The 16,514-nt window shown below is 48.4% G+C and overlaps 1 pseudogene across 1 annotated transcript in view; it reads right to left on the minus strand.

The window, feature by feature from the left end:
- Positions 1-15,836, minus strand: part of LOC144152662 (dnaJ homolog subfamily C member 13-like) — a 144,133-nt pseudogene extending 128,297 nt beyond the window's left edge. The window contains exons 1-7 of the transcript XR_013319203.1: positions 15,118-15,836; positions 7,696-7,918; positions 4,113-4,154; positions 3,549-3,743; positions 2,191-2,333; positions 803-866; positions 636-731 (exon numbers count right to left, since the gene is read on the minus strand). The product of XR_013319203.1 is annotated as a dnaJ homolog subfamily C member 13-like (transcript). The remainder of the gene's footprint in view (positions 1-635; positions 732-802; positions 867-2,190; positions 2,334-3,548; positions 3,744-4,112; positions 4,155-7,695; positions 7,919-15,117) is intronic.
- Between the last annotated feature and the right edge of the window lie 678 nt (positions 15,837-16,514).

Genomic DNA, 16,514 nt, shown 5'->3' on the forward strand with positions numbered 1-16,514 from the left:
ACCTCACAGTTGCATGTAGGAGGGGTGTCGCCCGTGTGGTGACCGAGCAGATGTCCTGTCATGAGCCCCCGCTGCCTCCCATGATATTCCCAATGTGTGCAGTACATGATAGGATGTGCAGCCCCACCCTCAAACGAACCCACCAGTGCGCACCTTGTTACGATCAGGCTCTGAGCGTGGCAAATTGCACAAGGCAAATCCCCTCCTTCTGGCCCTGGGTTTGCTGTGCAGGGTACCGGTTCTGCCCCCACTAGGTCGCTGGGTGCCGCAAAAAAAAAAATCCCGGGCCATCTCCAGTAACGTGAAACCTGAGGAGGAGTGAAGCATGCAGTGTATAAGTGTATTCTTGGCGCCTTGGCATTTTTGTCGACAGAGATGAAACCGTTAGGGGCAGAGGTATACAGCTTTGCTGTAAAAGTCTCGCGCCTTTGAAGCACGAAGCTCTCCCGCGTGAGGCATAAACGAGTGTCCCAGTGTTTTAGTACTGTGACTACATGAATTATGACGACAATTTTAATTGTCAAGACGGCGACAATTACAACAACGACGACGACGACAGGAGACGCCAACAGCCCCAGCCCCTCAGGGGCTTCGCCCCTAAAAGCCCCACCTCCCAGGACAGAGGGGCCACTCACGTCAGCCAGGGGCCTGAGCGTCACCACGGTGTAAGTGGCCGGGTCCCGCTCCAGCAGGCAGCTCTCCGTGAGGCACAGCAGGCGCCGCACGGGCTCCTACGAGGGGGAGGGGGTCAGCAAAGGGGCCCCGCAACAGGGTGGGCCCTCTGCAGGGTGGGCAGCCTCACCTCGTGGCGCGGCGATATCTTGTGCACCACAAACTCGCACAGGGAGGTCAGCGCCTCGTCCGTGCTGCAAGCAGGGGAGAACGGGGGATCAGAGGCCCACTGCTGGCTGCCTCACCCTACACCGGCAAAAAGTGGCCAGTGGCAGCTGGCCCAGAGCACTTGCTCGTGGCAACGCCACTCACCACCTCAAGGCGTCAAAGCACGTGAACAGTAAGCAACGATTTGCCTCACACAGCTACGTTTGCCAGGTGCAGGTAGAGAAAACAAATGTGCATTCAAAAAGAAACACAGCTCCTGTGGAAGGAAGAACACAATTTCCTCCAGCTAACAAAGCTAGAACAGTATGAAGCCAGGGCTAGCAACAAGCAGACCGTACAGCAGATAATGCCCACATGAACGGACTGCCACAAACTCCACTAACAGAAGTCGATGGCTTGAACAGAAATCCACTTCCACGCCCCCGGAAGATGCTGACGGAGGCTTGCCATCGGATTTCAACCACCATGAATGCTCCTAGACTTACAGCAGCCTAGTTGGCCCACAGGGCCACTCAATCATTGCAAAAGCAAAACAAAAACTATGTCGGAAGAATTGAGGAGCATCGACATCAAATCAGGTGTACTGAATACCCCAGAAGACATGCTGTACACAATTTTTGATTAATTGTAGGGTTTAATACGCCGACGCAATGCATACGATGAGGCGCGCCGTAGTGGAGGGCTCTGTATTAATTTTGACCAACTGGAAATCTCTAACTTGCGCCGAAATCTCCTACACACAGGCGCTTTTGCTTTTCGCCTCCATCAGAAAAGCAGCCACTGTGGCTGGGAATTGAACCTGCATCCTTGTGCTCGGCAGCACAACAGCACACAAATTTAATGAGACACCATGCAACGTTAGTTCAACTGCCATCAATCACTGTCACTTTAACCTGGCAAGGGAAAACAATACTGAAATTCCGAGCAAAAAAGGCCACTTCTGCTTTCATTGTTCATTATTATGATGTGTTTCCAGATGCTCATAAACTTGCACATGACTGAATCAACGTGTTTTGCCCTTTTTGACGTCAAAATAACCCTAGCGTGAAGTAGGGAGTACGTGTGCCACATGCAGTGGAAAGTACAGTTCATATTCTAGGTGTTTTTTGCACGCAAGAATTGTTTGATTTGCCATAGATTTACAATTCCCAATTCTTGCAGCCTGAATGCATCAAGCGGCAGCATGCCCTGCCGATTGAGAAAATGATACCGGCCTGCACACACACCTCACTGCGGCTGATGTGCAACCCGCAATCACGGACAAAGCGTCCTCCCCGTCTTCTCCCCCCTTCCCTCCCTCCGACACTCGAAGAAGATGGAAGAGGTGGCCTCCCACTCCCCCGCACTGACCTGTAGCGTGCACCCAGGCGGGCCTCGTGGGCGGCTGCCCGGCTCAGGGGCTCCCGGAAGGCCAGCTGCACGCCTACGTGCTGGCTGGCCCAGTCCACGGCCCGCTTCATCAACTCCTCCCGCCGCTCCACCAGGAACACGTGCTGGGCAGAGGGAGGAGGAGAAGGGGTGGGGTGGGGGGCCGCTGCTGCTGCTCAAAAAAAGGTCACGCTCTCCCACCCAATCGAGGGCCACTCTAGGACGCTGTTTCTACACGCGTTTTCTCTTCCTTTGCCCCCCAAACAGCCCAGACGGCATGTATCCCCAGTTGAAGGTACTTGCAGCACGGTGCCCCAGAGGCCATTGCCATTAATCATATCGTAAGGTAAAGGTGGTATCTGTTGAAAAGTTTAGCTGTCAGTTTTTTCGCTTGGCAACACTGGAAACGGCCACAGACATGGCCGATGCGCCACGTACATGGCGCTGCTTGGGTTACTGCACCCACACGCCAAAGAAAAAAAACGCCAGCCTGAGTCGTCTGCTCCGTTTCAACCCGATTCTGAACGGTGGTGACAACAGAGATGTTGTCAATCGCACTCACGTTGAACTCGAGGCATTACTTTGAGTTCGGTGGGTAGAGTTTGTTAACGTGCAACACAGTCATCTGCTTGGCATGGACATCGCGCGGAGCCCGATGCAACGAGTGACGACGCACTCACACGGTTGCCTGCATGCGCACCTTGCCAGTGAATACAAGCAATATCCACCCTGTTCTTTCGTCCATTCTGTGCTCCTCATCCTGGCCTACCAGAAATTTCGTTCCTGGTAACTTCAACCTACCTCCCACCAATAACGTATATGGCGAACGACGACTACAGTTCATCTGTACCAAAATCTGGAACAGTTTGCCCCCGGACATAAAATCAGCTGTTAACTTTCCCCTAAAAATAAAGAATCATTTCCTTGCCTTCTGTAATTAATCTCCCCAACTAGCACTCACCCCCAAAACAATAACAGAATTGTTAAACTCTTCTCTACCAATATCCCTACATCCAGCGAAAGTATACAGCATAGTTGTTATCATTCACTGCCTTTCTTTTGTCTGTGTATAAAAATTGCAATTTCTGCTATCCTGCCCACGTTTGAGTGTGTGAGCATGTGTGTTTGTACAGTGTCCCAACCTTCTTTTCTATATTCGCAATGTTTTTCACATCTTGTATTCTGCACGTATCCTGTTACAATGCGTTGTATCGCAACATTGGACCCTATGCTACCAGCCTTTGGCTATGGGTCCGAGCAGTTTTTTTGAACTATCATGATGGAATGGGAAATAATAGGAATGGAACGAAACGATGTGCCAGGCCGATGGCCCTGCTCACCAGGCGGTCGTTTCCCGTGACTAGCACGAGGCCTGGGGCATCCACGAGGGCAGCCATGCCCCGCAGGTCCCGGTAGGGGTACATGCCCAAGAGGCGCCCCGTGCGTGCGTCCTGGGCACTGATCCCCTGGCATCCCAGCTCCAGCTCCACGGGAACCTCCTCCTGGCCCCAGCGCAGCTTGCGCGCAGGGTACCGCTGCACACACCAGCACCAGGACAGGGTCACCAGGGGACAGGAGGAAAGAGAACGCATGCGCCCTGGTCGAGGTTAGGCTGTACAGGCAGGCGACAGAGTACTGTACCAAAGACCCATGGCTACAGCCATTGGCAGCCAGGTTACTAGCTGCCCCCCCCCCCCCCCCTCTCCCTCTCCCTCTCCCTCTTTCTCTCTCTCTCTCTCTCTCTCTCTCTCAATCAATCAATCAATCAATCAATCAATCAATCAATCAACCAACCAACCAACCAACCAACCAACCAACCAACCAACCAATCAATCAATCAATTAATCAATCAACCCAGGAGAATCGGTGGGTCCAATGGGGCTCCACGAGAGGAGCACACTCACCGCGGTCTCCTTGCACGGCTCGGCAAACAGGTGCTTGAAGTCCTGCACGGAAGAAAGAAGAGCAGCGGTCTCAGGCTGCACCTCTGTTCGTCCCCAGATTTGGCCCACATGTGATGAGGGCATTGTGCTACCGTCTGTAGGCAAGATTTTCAACCGACACATGATGCACTGCAATGTGTTTGCCACATTCCCTGCACCACCCAGTGTTTTTCCAATAACCAGAACAGTGTGCCCCTTTTTTGTTAGTGAGAAATTACTTGTGGTTCCCAAAATTCCTGCGAGGATTTCACTGCATCACCGGCAGACGCTGCGCCTACACGCAGCGGCCAACAACCACTGCCCAAGGGGGAGCAGCACATTTGTGCAAGGGTGTTCCCCCCTCGGGAGTCGGAGCTTCACAGCTGGTGTAGCTAGGCCCCCCTGTGACCCCCCCCCCCCCCCCCCCACACTTGCCCCAAGCCCGCTTATGACCCCTCAATAAAACAATAGTAAAAATGAGCCAATTCCTGAATTTCCACAAAAATGCATAACTGGCAGAAGTATCCCCCTTAATCGTTATAATAGCATAAATGGAGATAATTGGTGGAACAGAATTCCCCGAAACAAAAAAAATGCAAGCAATAGAGAAACAAAATGTTTACCCAAACAAACCGACAAAATAAGAAATAACCGTCTGATACATAGCCCTCGAAAAACAAGGACAACGGAAAAATGAAAAGGAACAATGAAAACACGAATAAAAAATCACAAATGGAACAACCTTGCACTAGTATCCGCGGAAAGATACGCAATTGGCGAAGTAAAAATGCTTTATTGCTTTATTAATGTAAATTTACATCACTGGCAAAAAAGAAACACAAGAAAGCTTTGAACAATAAAATATCTTGACATATTTGGCTACTCACAGCCAAATCAGCTGTAAAGCACTCACAATGCCAACAAGCGGAATAAGAACGCTATGCGTTAGTAGCAGGGTGTCGAAGCGGAACCGAACCGAACCGAACCGAAAACCGAAGCTGAACCGGTATTTTTGCCGGAACTGAACCCGAACCCGAACCGTTTTTTTTAGCATGCTGTACCCGAACCGGAACTGAACCAAAAAAAGAAATACCGGTTACCGGTTCATGCCGAAACGGTTCGACCCTCCGTTGTTGATACTGCACAGTCAATGCAATTCAGGCCTTTTTTTTCTTTCACGTACCATCAACTTCGTACCCGCTCGCGCACTTTCCCCTCCAGACAATTGAACACTATTATGCTCTATGTAACAACAGGGGAAATGAATGAGCACCAATGTAGCAATGGCCTGTTGCTGCTGGAAGCGCGAGCGTAGTGCAAGCTCACCAAATGAAATGTCATTCTCGGCAGCTTGCAGGGGATATAAAACGACTTTGCCCTTCCCTAGCTGCGGCTTTATTGGAGCAATCAGGCTGCAGGAGTGCTCCACTGCACAACAGCGAAAGCCCACACCCAATGTGTGCAAACTTTTTGCATTTCAGAATTTGTTTAAAAGGTCCGACACCTGCAAATGGTTAATACTTGACAAGTGTGACCGCAGGAGCTGTTCAGTGGCTAAGCCGTTTGCTGCTGACGACCACAAGTGGCCTCGATCTCCCTTCCCCACGACCGTTTTTCTGAAGTAGATGGAAATCGAGAACGTCCGTGTATCGAGATTTTGATCCACGTTTAATATCGCCAGCTGGTTAAGATAAGTCTGCCGGCCTGCAACGTAAGCTGCGACTCGGAACAGAGATATAGCACGGGGCATGAAATGCGCCAGTTTTAAACAAAAAAATGTGTTTACATGGAAAACAACAAAAAAGAAAAGGTGAACCACGTTTTAAAATAGTAGGCAAAAAGTAAGAAAAACCAAGTAAGTAAAAAAAAGCACCAAAACGTGGATATTGATCTATACTTTTCTTTGCCCTGCCTTTCACAACCAAACGTGTCATCAATGCGAAGGAAGTGAGTTACGTGGTCAGTTTTTGAGGACAGTACAGTGTACAAGTTCCGTTTTTTATAGATACAAATAACAACAGATATGTCAGGGAAAACTGTTAAGGTGCGCACTTAATCCCTTGGCGAGAAACTGCTGCCCTCGAGATTGTCTTGGAAGCAGAAATAGCAATAAAGCAGATGACACGTGCAGAAAAGCAGGCCGGTACCTCACACTGTCTCATTCGCCCAGCGATCATCTTTTCTGCTTGTTCTGCAGTTTTGTCTCTTTCAGATCTGCATTTTTTTTTTCGAAGGTGCACTTGTACTGACTGCCCAACTCGCTACATTACTTCTACTGCTACTCGTTCCGGAGGGGAGTACTGCTGTGGACGAATTAAAGAGCGTCTGCCCAAAAAAGTCCCATCTCATGCTCCGCGCGTCAAATTTCCCTTTCATTTTGTAACAGCATAATCTGTTATAAGATTCCACAATGTACCACACGGAACGTTGGCTGGGGGTCAGGCGGTACGATGACATACTGATTGTAATGCACACATCCGGTATAGCTCTCGCAAAGGGAATTGCAGTGGTCAGAGCAATAATGTAGTGACTGAGCGTTAACTAAAGCTTACTTTTAACAAAAGTGTGGCTAACACATTCGATAAGGTCACAGCTAACAAATTATTGAGGGTGACCAAATAATCTAATTCATTGGTAGTATTTATGTGCCTGTTGTAGGATTTTTCTGTTTTGTTACAAATATAAAAAATGTGCGTCATTGGTATTAAGCGCTGGTATTTGAACATGCCAGTACGCAGGCCAAAATTTAAGGCTTCAAGGTTAGCGTGATGGGCGATTCCATAGCGATCATTACGATTTCAACAAAAAAGGAAAGGGCAGAAAATATATACCCCCGTCATATCACTTAGCGGTGGCTTTATGAATAGTCGCTAGGACAACATAAAGTCTGGGCGAGAAAGTAGGTGGTAAATCGTCACCAATACATCTGTTTTTCTAATATCTGGCAATTGTTTAAAGTTTGCTTTGCAACTGCGCCACTGCCCTTGGGGAACAGCAGCATTTTGAATTTTTGTTTGTATTTTGATTTGACTGTCATTTTAAACTACTAAATGTTTTTTCTAATTTTCAGTGATAATTCAACTCATCGAACCGGTTTGCAAACCAGTTCAAGCTCGTGAACCGGTTTGCAAACCGGTTCAGTACGTGATTTTGTCGAACTGGAACTGAACCAGAATGAAATGAATTCGCCTGAACCAGAACCGTAACCGAACCGGTATTTTTTTCGGTTTGACACACCGGTTAGTAGACAATTCTCTGAATTTCTGCAAATTTCAGAATTTCAGAGGAAGGAAGCCACATTCCTGCCTCCCGTGGTCAATAAATGGTAATCGACTTTTGCCTCCAGAGTGTTAATGCGCGTGCAAACCTAGCAGCATATGGTGCACCTTGACACACAGTAATCTCGGGGCCCTTCCGGCTGTGCAACAGGCTCGAATAGACCAATAATCATTGCGATTCACTTTGCCCTGCCTAGTTTGCACCCACGGTCGGGCCCAGCCCAGTTTGCAGGGACAGCCCTGCCGCCAGCTTCCAAGAGAAGACACCGAGGGGCGTGCGTACTCACGAGGGCGCGGGTGATGATGTCGGCGCGGTGCTCGGAGAGGAAGCGCATGCTGTTCTCGCCCTTGCGGCCCTTACGGAAGGTGATGGTGAACTCGAGGCAGGAGGCCCCCGCTGCCGGCTGGATGCGCAGGAAGTCTCCGTACGCCCACTGGTTGGTCACCTCCATGTGGGGCAGCGAGTAGGTGCGGATTCCCAGTGTGCCCACTGAGAACACCCGCGGGTACCTGCGCAGCCACAGCAACCACAGGGCACCTCTGCAGCTGCCGAAGCACTTGACGTGCTCCACGATGCCATTTTGGGTGCTCATGGCATTGGAGGCCAGCTACACTTGTGGATAGCAAGTTAGTATCTCCCAGGCCAGGTGTTTTCGTGATCACACTTGACGGTGAAACACCAGGCCATCCTGAAACTTGTGGTGTGCCGCAAGGAGGAGTCCTCAGCCCTACACTATTCACTATGGGCCTTAAACGTCTTGCTAAAGTGCTCCCCAAAACAGTTTCAGCCTCTGCCTAGGCAGATGATATTTGCTGCGTACATAAAGTACAACATGACTTTGTGTGCAGGCATGACTTTAAAGAGCAGTTTCAGCCACCTCAACACACCTCTGCTACCGGTAACTTAAGATTTAAACACCTAAGACGTTAGCGTTCACACAAAAGCCGAAGGTGCTGTTATTCCGAATGTCTGTCACCACAAGCTTCCTAGTGTGACTATATTATTGATTGAGCCCTATTGTGGTGCCAGCATGTCTCTGCACTAAGAAAAAGAAAAGAAAGACCATTTCCATCCCTCCATCCAGTATATGGCAGTGAAATCAAGCAACCCATCAGTTTTAGCACTGCATTTATATCAGGCAGTGTTTTTTGGTTACTTAGACTGTCGAGAAACGAAAGTTATCTTGAAAGCGTGCACTTTTGGCCCACATAAAAAACTTCCAGTTTTCCTCTGGTCTCACAGGGGCGTATCTCCAGTTCACATTGTTGAGCACACATAATAGTATTTACATGTCCCCCAGGCCTACAGTGCTACCTGGTCCAGTAGAGGCTAAACTAGATGGGTGTAATCATACACTGAAGGCTTTCCAAGGCAAAACCAGGACAATAACCTGGCCAACCTGGCATAATATTTGGAAAGAAATTCAATCATTCAAATTTATGAACAATTCAAGCTCGGCGACTTGGAGCAGCTGAGCTTCATAGAAGCTTATGTACAAAAATGCCTGTTTATTCAAACACCTTTGGGCTCTGCTAAGGATAATTTGAACTACGCGCCAGCACTCCGGTGGCTCGGTGCCTGGCACGCGGTTAGAGAAATGTGCCAGCTGCAGATGTGACTCCTCTGGAATGAGAGAAGAACTGAAGGAGAAGCTAAAATCAGGGCAAAACAATCTAAAAACCCCCAAGTACGGTTTGGAAAACTTATTCTGTGTGGACTACGGCAGCGTGGATGCGAGTGCAGTGGTGTGTGGTGTGGTGAGGACATGATTTCTCAGGTCAGAAGCACAGAACCTGTCGACTGCTGTGGTGACGATGATGATGACTACGAGGAGGAGGAGGAGGAGGAGGAGGAGGAGGAGGAGGATGCACCAGTGTGGATACCCGCTCAAAAATAAAGACAGAATTTAATGCTGCCAGTCTCTTTATCTAATTTGAAAAAGGTATAAAGGAGGCCTTTTGATACATTCGCTCATTGGCGAATGTATCGAATGTTCGAATTGGCGAATGTTCTACAACAGAAGGCAGACTGCAATTCCAGACTTTTTCATTCATCAAATTGTTAACATGCCTTGCCACATGTCAACGGCAGTGTACTGGTGTTTTTCTTCCCTTTCATTCGTTTGAACTTTCGTTTATTGCAACTGAGACATCTTCCCCCCGAAGCTCATATTAAAGAGCTTTTACTGCATACAACGTTAATAACACTAACACAAGATTAACCAATGCAACTGCGCAGTGTACAATAGTTCCTCATCCATGTAGGTCATGCCCGCCCCCAAGAAGGCCAGCTCATTTGCGGTCAAAGGTCCGGAGGTCATGCTGGCACAATTGTTGCCCTCACCCTGCTGCTTCAGCCATCTCCCGTCCGCATTGATCGGGGTCGCAGAACACAGCAATGCATTCATCATACAACGATGTCAGTTTTGGGCAGTAACTAGTAACCAGTAATGCGTTACCAGTAACCAGTTCCTTAACGATATTTTCAAACAGCAACTATCTTTAAATGCCAACAAACAATTTGTGCTTTCTGCTTTTAGGGACTTTCTTCTTTTCAATATGGTAGCATGGAAGGTAGCATGACCTTCCCTGCCGAAGACCAAGGTCAAAGGTCGGCCTTTAGGATGATTTCTGATAACTTTTCCTTCGTCGAGTTTAGCGGAAACAAGGAAAATAAAAAAAACTGGCAATTACACCCTGAAAAGAGGAAAGCTCTTGGATGCCAATTTGAGAAACAACTCACCCTAAGTTACAATAATTTTTGCATATGAATTCCCCGAAACAGAGGGTGCATCAACATAAATTTGGCCACATATCTGCTCACATCGCTTCAAATGTCGTCGAAAGTCCATGGTCTTCTATCGCACCTGCCATTTAAATGACACACTTCTCTTTCCCCCACCTCTCATGCTCTTTCTCTCCCACGATAACCATGGTAGCGGTTTGCACCAGTCAATTCAATATTGCCGTGTCCCACTGCTAACGCTTCATCTACTGAAACATTTTTCTACAGTTGGACTTTTTGTTACTGTTGGGGGGCTCCAAGTTCTTTTTGAATTTATTGGTGGAACTATTTTTGATGGCATATTTATTCTCTATCGCAAAATCAAGCATGGATGTATTTTTATTTAAAATAACACTGCAAATATTTATGTATTCATGTTTTGTTTCAAATATGCCTGAAGATTTCTTTTTGCCCAACAACATTGACAAGTGAGAACATTGCCACCAAGATTTGGTACTTTGGAAGTGTTTCGCTCATTCAAATGTCTCGCTGAAGAATTCTTTGAAGTTTTGTCCAGGCCGCTTGATCGAGGGACAGAAAGACAGACAGACAGGCTGTCCGAAATTTTCGCATTTGAGTATCCCGAGAAAGACTTGCTAAAATGAAAGAATAGGTGGTTTCTTACATCATTAACAGAAAACAAACAATGCAAAACAGGAAACATAAACAGAAAACAAACAAAGCAAAACGACGAAACACAAGAAGAAGGTAACAAGCAGTATCAGTGCTGCGTCTGTTTGTTGCCTTCGTGTGTGTCATGGTTTTGCACGGGTTTTCTGTTACTTCAAGGACGACTACAGTCTTTAAGAGGTGATGCAACAAAATGAGGCATACACGACGATTGTTGGTGTGGCAATGGGCTTGAGTGTGCCACCTTTTATGTTCTTTTCGTCTGGGGTTTTACCACTTGCAATTTTGACTATCCGCATTCCTTCCTACATTTCTATAAATAAACTTATTGATTGATTGGATGATTGATTGATTGAGTGATCAATTAATTGTGAGGTTTAACGCATCGATACTGAACAAAGGATGAGGCAGGTTGTAGTGGAAGGCTCAGGATTAATTTTGGCCACCCAGGGATCTTTAATGCGTGCCGAAATTTCAAAGACATGGGCATCTTTACTTCTCGCCTCCATTATAAAAGCGGCCGCCGCGGCCAGGAATCAAACCTGCATCCTAGGGCTCAGCAGCAAAACGCCTTAGCCACTGCCCCACCGTGGCGGGGCATATAAATAAACTCATTTGGATGGTGATCAATTACTTGAATTTATACAGTAACAGAAAAGCAACAACCATACTTTTTCATGGTAACTAAAACTAAGTTACTTTTGGAAACTGTAACTGAGTCACTTTTTTGGCTCAGGTAACTGTGACTGTAAGACTTACTTTTTACTGGTAACATGCCCGTGACTGAACAACGTGCACTCGCAATTGTTGCAATAGATGGCCAATTTCCAATCTGTGCCACTTTCTACTCCACTTGCATGTTCATGAAGGCATTGATTAGGTCATTAATTTGTTTGGCCACGTGACAGCTGCAGCTCATACACGATTTCTTCAATGTAGTCTGCATACTCATTTTCATGTTAAACACCTTACTTTTTTCTGTTATCTTGAAACTGTACATGAATCAGCAATTACCCTGAACAGTTTTCACACACAGACATGACTAACATCAGCACCTTGCAGCAGTTTCTTGTAAGACTGTGTGAAATGCAGCGAATGTAAGAAACAGCCGCCACCACCCTAGGTTGGTGGGTCACCTGATAATGTTTGTTATTTGGTCCAACACCAACCTTTCTTTGCTTTATCCAAATCATGTCGACCACCGCCACAATCAAGTTCAGAAAATAACCTGCAAACCTTAGGGGTTGCACTTGCAGCTTGCAACTGCGATCCATGAGGTGCTTGCATGTTTTCTTTGGTGCACCGTTCAGACAGGTGCTGGCAATGGCTGGCTTAGCTAATTTTGTGTGGGCGGACTTAAATGGAAGAAGCGGTATTCGACAGCACAGGTCGTACACCCAACAGACGTGATTCAGGGAGAACTAAAGGCTCCAGTCCAAAAACTTGAGACTGAATGGCTGAGGCACTTAGAGGGCTAAGACACTTTTGGAATATTGCCGATGTTTGTGCCACATCAAGGAAAAAAAACTTCTTGGCATGGCAAAGCAACACCAAGAAGTTATCAGCATACCAAAAAACTTATAAAAACTCTTGCGTGGGTGTCCACAGAACTTTTTCTATGAGGGGGCAACTTTTTAGCAGCCTAGCCAAACTAAACAAAAGTCTAAAATTGCACGGGAAAAGGGGGGGGGAGCATTTGGCCCCCTTCCCTCCAGACGCCCATGCTTTCGTGTCTTTTGGTTTGTCAGCAAGTGACCTATTGAAGTGTGCCATGACAAGGTTGCTCAATACAGGGGCAATGCATAAACCTGGACATACTCTCCTTGTTTTTCGATGTACTCCATCCCATTGGATGTATGTTGATTATACGTAAAGACCCCATAAATCCAAAAATAAAAGACAATAAACAGAAGCCGCACCGGAACGAAACACAAAAAATGTAATCCTCAACCCAGGTTAACATCAAGTCATGCGGCAGGGAATAGTACAAGTCTCTAACGTCACCTGAGAAGGCGCTATATCCCTGTTGGTTGCTGCATCAAAAAACCAGTGTACTTTTTGTTGACTTTTGACTTTTCAGACTTTTGAAAAAGATGGTGGAGAGCAGTGACAAAATTGGCTCGATGCAGAAGCAAAGTTACAGGGGCTTCGCAAAAAAAAAAAAACCCACCAGCTGGGACCACAGTCAACTAGATGACACCCAGAGAAAGTGGATCCCCACACTCTGAGCACGAGGTCGCGGGTTCGATTCCCGGCCGCGGCGGCCGCTTTTCTGATGGAGGCGAAAAGCAAAAACGCCCGTGTGTACGAGATTTCGGCGCACGTTAAAGATCCCCAGGTGGTCAAAATTAATCCGGAGCCCTCCACTACGGCGCGCCTCATCGCCTGCGTTGCGTCGGCGCGTTAAACCCTACAATCAATCAAATCAATGGATCCCCACACTGCCACGCTGAGTTGTGCCTAGCAGGCCTTCACAGCAAACTAGAGGGAATAACGAACCACAGATCCACGGAAAACCAAGAGGCCACACTGACCAACAGAGACAGCTCAGCTGTTTTGGTAATTGTTTCCCCCGCTGACAAGAACCCCTAAGTTGTCAACAAATCAGCGGCTCGAGGGTACGTCTCAAGCTCCCTGGCTATCCAATGGCAGACCACAAGCTCAATGGTCTTCCCTGGTCTACGTCCACGACAATAGAGCATCTTTTCTCCATAAAGTGCAATGCTAGCCACCGGAGCTGCACATGCCCGCCGGTCGGCATAGTTGCTATAACAAACAACAGTTGACTACAACGAACACCAACCGTGCACCATAATGTTTGGTTTGGCTTAGCCACCTTTTCCCCCACCATTGTCGCTGCACTCACCTAAAACCGGGCACACAAAGATTGATTGATTGATTGTCGGGTTTAACACGCTGACGCAAATCAGGCAATGAGGCGCGCCGTAGTGGAGGGCTCCGGATTAATCTTGACCACCTGGGGATCTTTAACGTGCGCCGAAATCTCATACACACAGGTGTTTTTGCTTTTCGCCTCCGTCAGAAAAGTGGGCCGCGGCGGCCGGGAATCGAACCCGTGTCCTCGTGCTCCGGGCGCACAAAGAGATGGGTGCAATGCATGACCATTACGCCAAACCACCTCACTCCCAACAGACACGCACGCACGCCAATGTTGGGATTCTCTTACACCGCTGGAACGCACTAGACATGTGCACAATTCCATGCCCCATTTCATGACACAACAGCTGAAAGTTTTGCATTCAAACAACTTAGTGCAATGTTTCGAAGATACGGCACTTCTGTGAGAATGCATCCATGTAACGGTGTGCAGTTTTTCCGCTACGAGTTCAGCCACTTCGCCAGGCTGTGCCACTCTTGCACCCCCTAAAACAGCCTGACAGCAGCCAGAACAAGGGCTTTCAAGGGGTCAAAACAAAGTCTACAGAAAAAACACAACCGGTGGTTCTGTACTCCACTCTGATCAGCCCAGCAAGCCATGGAGTGAAGAATGGTAGTAGTAACATTTAGGGACAGGTTATGGGTGTCTTAGATTGAGGGACGAGCGGAGAAGTCAAATTTACAGAAAGGAAAGGAGTTGGCTGGCATGCAATGCGGGCAAAACAATGATAGAATGGCTACTAAGGGACAGATAAACAGAATGGCCACTAAGAAGGAGACATTAACTGGATGGAGGGAGGAGATCAGGAATTTTCGGAGCCAAATAATAGATACGGAGCGGCCGGAAGTCTGCATCCTGCAGTGGGCAGAAATACGTGGACGACAGTGAAACGCTCATTGCCCGCTCTTTCAGACGACACACACGACATGGTCACCAGCGACAGTTAGCCGGTTGAGCAGCACACTGAGCCACCGCGGCGGATATGTGCCAACTTTCGCTGCTCGGAAAGTGCAATCGGCCACACGCGCTGATAACTGCATCGTGCTGACACAGGTGACGTCTGTGTGGACATCACCAGCCTTGTGACAACAACCAGAAGGTTACTGGAGCACGGTAACTTTCAGCAATGCGGCTTCGCACACGCTCTGAACTTTTGGCCGAGGAGATCGCAGTGTTTTACTCTACTCTGCGCACCATTCCGTGGAAATTTATCAACAACAGAGTCCCCGGCCATTTCAGGTGTCAAGTGTCAGCTGCTACGCCAGCTACCCCGGAGCGTGACATTACTCGATTGTCTGCGGCGACGTATGCACTGCAGGCAACGCTCTTGTCAACAAACACCTCGGAACGACCAGCCGCGACAGTGGTGCCGCGGACAGAGCGAGCGGTACTCACTTTCCCTTCCAGGACGACTTGGTGACCAGGTAGCAGGCCACGTCCTGGTTCTGAGCCATAGCGTCGGCCGTCATGGTTCGAGACGAGCCCAGCAGTTAGGCACGTGCTCGCATCGACGCCCCCGAACCGTTCCAGCCGGGACGGCTGCGCATGTGCGCCCAACACCGCCCCCTCGTCGGCCGCCTCGGCTGTGGGACGTTCAGGACCTCTTCATGGGGCCGCTCTTCGGCTGATCTCCGAGGGCCCGCTTGGGGCAGCAAACTGGCATTCGGGATCGGTCGTGCACGGCGACGGAAGCATTCGCGGCGTAACTGAGGCGCGCGCCGAGCAGGAGCCGCCTTATCGGGACGAGTGTGTAAACAGACGAGACAGTCACGACAGAACCATCAATACACCCTGCTTGAATACACAGACACACACACACACACAGTTGCACGTAAGTACGGCGACGCAAGCGACGAAAGTCGGAGGCTAGGAACCGATGTACAGAAATGAAACACTGACACGGCCGAGATGTAGAACAGCAGGCCCCGTAATACAACCGCACTAATAGCGCGGCTAATGGCGATGATGATATTGGGGCGCTTATTCCGCAACTTTACGTAAAGCGAACACTGGCACTACAATCTGGTGCCTCTGTAGAAATTATGGGCTCCGTTCCCTTCAACTGTACCAACATCAGAGAAATTTCGGTGCACAGATGCCAAGTACCGCAACCTTTCTCACTTCACCGGTGCCTAGAGCTTCATCTGTGGCTTGTTACGGACTTGTGACGTCAATGCGCGCGTGTTTTGAAAGGAGATCGCGCTGAATGCGTGACATCTGCTCTTCTCGCCTAGTTTATTTGTCGTCGGTGCAATTTGTGAGCACATTAAGCTCGAAAAATCACGGAAACGACTCGCGTCACACCTTATTATTGTGTGCGTGCACTGGCTCTGATTATTACAGGTTGTTTACCTGTCGTTTGTCAATGTAGAAATCGATTGCCCGCACCTCACCCCATTTTTTCTTATTTTTCTTTTTGCGCATGGTACCGTTGACGGTACGTCAACGGTACCATGCGCAAAAAAGAAAAATAAGGAATTGGCTTGTGCTCTACTCAGGATCAGTATCTTTTACTTTTTGCTGCATGTGCACTGTCTAAGAACTGCTTGAATGCGCTGCAGCCGCAGTTGTCATTTAAATATATGCTTGCTCGGTTAAGCGCTAACCACATGGAGCGATTTTTCCAGCGACGCGACGAGCGACGCGACTAGGATCCGCAGTCGCCGAACCGAAGTCGCTCGCCGAGGCAACCACATGACAGCGACGGCTCGAGCGACTGAGCATGCGACTGAGGATGGCGATTTCAATGTTTCCGCACTGCGCATAGTAACGCGCTTGGTACGCTGGATGTT

Source organism: Haemaphysalis longicornis, unplaced genomic scaffold (genome assembly GCF_048455015.1).
Source record: "Haemaphysalis longicornis isolate Haplotype H1 unplaced genomic scaffold, Haemaphysalis longicornis Haplotype H1 scaffold_9, whole genome shotgun sequence".
NCBI lineage: Eukaryota > Metazoa > Arthropoda > Arachnida > Ixodida > Ixodidae > Haemaphysalis > Haemaphysalis longicornis.